This window comes from Crocuta crocuta, unplaced genomic scaffold (genome assembly GCF_008692635.1).
Source record: "Crocuta crocuta isolate KB4526 unplaced genomic scaffold, BGI_CrCroc_1.0 scaffold71, whole genome shotgun sequence".
NCBI classification, from domain to species: domain Eukaryota; kingdom Metazoa; phylum Chordata; class Mammalia; order Carnivora; family Hyaenidae; genus Crocuta; species Crocuta crocuta.
Window position 1 is genome coordinate 1,946,602 of NW_027527548.1, and position 4,610 is coordinate 1,951,211.

Below are 4,610 nucleotides of genomic sequence, written 5' to 3' on the forward strand. Positions count from 1 at the left end.
AATATGGGTCTCTGGGGATCCTGTCTGCAAAGCTGGGGAGGCCAGCCCTGAAAAGGAACCGAGAACCAGACCTTTTCCCAAATCGCTGGTCAAGAGGTTGGAACTTGGGGTGTGTTGAGACCAGAGCCCTTAACTGAAGCACTGTGCTGCCCTCAGGGGTTCAGGGTCACTGGGCTGAACTGTCTGCCTCCTGCCGTCTTAAAATGGGAGGAGCGGAGCCTGAGGAGTTGCAGTGAACCCCCTCATTGTGCTTAGACTGACTCCCAGCAAGACACCCCCAAGACAAAGCCCAGGAGTCCAAGACAGGGATGCTCTGGCTGTAGAATGACCCTGGGAAGGAGATGTGGTGACGAGGAGAGAAGGCAGCGGTAAGGTTCCAGGGATCTCGGACTCCCCACTAGGATGGTGCAGCCTCCAGGGAGGGCAGGCTGGTAGGAGGCAGGCCAGGGACAGAGTGGGGGAGGGAGGAATGAGGCCGTCAGTTGGTTTGGGACCAGATTTTCTCCTGGGGCAGGAGTGTCTAATCCCCTAATCCAGGATTGCTTTCTGAGGATTCCAGAGCCAGCGCGCTCTCTGTGCTCCACCCCTCCCCCGACGCCGGTCCTCCAGAAGCTTGATGGGGACCTCTCACAACCCCTAGAATCCAGACTTGAGCCAGTGGTGGAGACATCTCAGGAAGAAGCATCACAGGTTTGGACCTTTTGTGTCTCCAGAAGATCTAAACATCCAAGGGGGAGATCAGGTTAAGAGGAAATTGTTTTCAGACTCACCCTAGCCCCCCGCACTAGCCCTCTAAATTCCAGGAGACTCCCAGGGCTGGAGAGGATCACATCAATCATCTTATCTAATGGACAGCTTTCACTTTATGGATTAAAAAAAAACAACGACAACTAAAAACAAGCTAAGGCCCAAAGAGGAGAAATTACTGCCTATGGACACAACGCCAGTGAATAGGAGGATTTGGTCTAGAATCCAGTTTGCTTTATTCCAATTTAGGACTCTTGTTCAACATAATTTCTTTTAAATTTGGTCCTGCCTCCAATAAAAGGGACAAGGGTACATTCAAACCATGCTGCTCAGCAGTCTCTGATTCTTGGCTACTAAAAAGGGAACAGGGATTGGTCTGAGATGAGCTCTCTCCTTTTTCTTGTGGTCAGGCTTCAGAGGGCAGGACTGAAGTAGACCCTCAGTTTGCACCTGGAGGTAGGCCCAGAAGATCTTCAAGGGTCCTAAAAAGCCATCCGCATGACTGAGGACCCCATTCGAGAACAAGACTTCAGAGTCACAGACAGGGCCCGCAGCTCAGAGTCCTTGTACACATCTGTCAGTGGCTTCAGATCAGGTCAATCACAGATTTTGACAACTGATTTTGACTGAAAGGGGCTTCTGAGGGACCCTCCAACGAAGTATCACTGCCACTGGGTTTTGTGGATGCTGGAAGAACTTGTTAGGATGGAGAGCTAGCTATTCAGACAAGGGCTAAGAACTGGTCTTCTCGGCTTTCCCAGGGAGAAAACCACACAAAAAAGTGAGATGGGTTTGGACTGGTGGCAAGGGTTAAAAGGACAGCAGATGGATAACAGTGTTCAAGAATTCATAAGCACTCAACTACATACACACCCCGCCGTCACCGCCACTAGCAGCAGCATTATGGTTTTCCGCTACTCTGTAGAAACAGGTAACATGACAAAATGTGTAGCATGTTTGTCTGAGAAGTACTATGAAATAGATTAAATGCTGAGGGTTTTTTTTTTTTTTTTTCCCGGCAATCTCAGATCTGGGATGTTCCCCTGGATCTATTTCCATTCGTTTGTGGCCCAGAGCCCTGGCCACTGAGGGCCTGAGCCCACCCACAGGAGGAACCTAGATCCCAAGGGAGTATAGGTGAAGGCAGAAGTGATTCTTCTTCCCCTGGATACCCCCTCTGCCCACCCTCACCAGAGCTTCTATCTCACAGGACATCTGGGATTCATGAGATAGTGATGTTATCCTGTGGTCTGCCCCCCAATTCTGTGTAACCCTGGGAAAAATTAAGTTGCTCTTTCTGGACTTTAGTATCTGCATCTGCAAAATGCAAGGGTGAGGCCACATACATCCAAGGGACTTCTTCCCACTCGGAAAGCCCTTAGTACCCACTCCTTTTATCTCAGACGAAAGCCATGGAGCCCTTCCTAAGGAGCCCAGACAAAGTAAGGAGACAGCCCCAAGGGGCGACCCTACCCCTTCAATTCACACCCCCTGCCTCTCAAGGAGACTGGTACCTATTCTGGCCTCAGGCCAACCCTCTGCAGCGAGGCTTTGAGAAAACACATTGCATGCACCTCCTGCACTGCCAGCCTGGCCTTGGCCGGTAAGGTCACCAGTAAGGTGACCCTCAGCCCTGAGCCCCAGGAACATGGCTGCCAGCTTAGCATTCCATCCCCACCGAGAGCCCTAGGAAGATCTAGGGCTAGGGGACTGCGCTCATTAAACCAACACAAGATGCAGAGCTAGGAAGGGTGCTGTTTCTGAATTGGAAATCTCTAATCCCCCCCCACCTTATGACAGAGAAACACATTTCACGGAAACTGCCTAAGTGTCAGGATGTGGGACCTGGACGAGACTTTATACATTATTTTTTACCACCCCTCATTTATGGGGAAATTAAAGTCTAGAAATGGAAAGGTACAAATTTTCTTCATGGGGGTGCACGTATGGCAGGCTGGGGGATAGACTCCAGCTCCCTGACCTCCAGGCCAGGGCTCCATCCATGGAACCAGAATAGGAGGCCATTTAGAGGAAGCTGGAGCCACCTGACTGGGTCTTCTTTCCACACGAGGGAGGCATAGTGCTCCTCTTTATGGCTTGATCCCTATGCATCCTTATCTGCATATCATTACCCCCATGACCTAACCCACTCACCCCAGCTTTGGCCTCCTGGAGCCGAGGCCCTGAACTCCCTCTTTCACTCTTCTCTTCCCAAACTGCATGCCGGTCCTCCAGACCCAAAACCCTTCGCAGTGAATTGATGAGTCCAGCACACAGCACACCCCACACACACAGGGCTCGCCGCAGAGCACGTCAACCACCATCGTCTCCGTGGCAACCAGGGGCTTAATTAACAGGCTGCAGCCCTGTCACCATGGCAATGGCACCCCAACAGCCCCCCATTCCCCTACAGATTCAACCCATCTTCCCTCTTTCTCAATCTGGACCCCCTTCCCACTGCACCCACCCTCCAACCCCCACCCCACCTGGAGAGCTGGTGCCCGCAGATCGCTCTGGTTCATTGAGAAGAGGGGAGGGGAGATGAGGGGGATGAGACAGAGAGAGAGAGAGAGAGAGAGAGAGAGAGAGCAAGCAGCCTGTCACCATGGCAACTGCAGCCCCGTTCATAACCAGTTTGTTGCCATGGAGATTCCCAGGGCTCACCTTGGGCTGAGGTACTGGGCAGTAAGGTTCTGAGTCCTGGCTTGAGGAGGGGGTGACTGTACAACAACTTGAACAGGCTGGAGATCTCCAGATCATATATTTATACCAATAACTCAGTGTCATTCCTCCCAACTTACAGATAGAGAGACTGAAATATGAGGTTTGGATACGGGGGAAGCAGAGAACTTCACCCTTCTAGATCATCAAAGAATCTTAGCATTTTTAGGGCTAGAATGACCCTCAGATAGCTTCCTGTTCAAATCTTTTTTACTACAGATGAGGAAATTGAGGCCCAGACAGGGGAAGCAACATGTCCAAGGCCACACCATGGAGCCTGAGTTAGAGCACAGATGGGCTATACTGTGGTCTTGCTCCAACCACCTAGCATAAGTTGGCTCCTTCTCACTCATGGGAACACATCACAACTCCTGTTAGCCTTGACCCAGGCCCTAGGTTCTTCCCAGTGCCCTGTCTTCCTCCACCAGAAACTGAGGCACAGTGGGAAGTGGTGTAAAGGAATGAGGGAATAGTCCGGAGTTGTAACAACTGGCCCTGCGTCCACTTCTGTCCAGCCAAGTCACTGTCAGTCTCCCCAGGGTACTGATGCGGCAAATGAGGGCTTCAGCTGAGAGTTAGTGGTGGACTCAAGGATCAGCTTCTGGTTTGCCTCTTTCACCCCTAGAAGCTATGTTCCCACAGTAGCTGATCCTCTGGCAGAAGGAGGCACTTCCGGGGAGGGGAAGAGGGGCGCAAACTCCACTTCCTTGGTCCAGAATTAAAGACAATGCTCATACACAAGTGACCTGCCAAACATCTCCCTACCCTACCTTCCACATGCTGTTATCTCTCCCCGTGGGCCTGAGTGAGGACAAGAGGTAGGGAAAACATCTCCTTGGGGCCAGGGGCTGACACAAGAAATCACCAGATTTTGGGTTCCCCTAGGGATCCCTTGTCTACTTCCCCATGCAGTAACCAAGTAAGGAGGAGGTACTGGACACTGTCTCAGGGCCAAAGAGGTTAAAAGTCACCCAAATCATTCTCAAGATGAAACGTCTAATAAACTCATACACACAGGTACCCACTTCACAGACGAACACAGAAACACATCAAATTGCCCATCAACACCCTGAAATACAATGACACATATAAGCTCTGACTCACTGACCACCCCACAGGTCATCAGAGCTCGCGTGGGATGC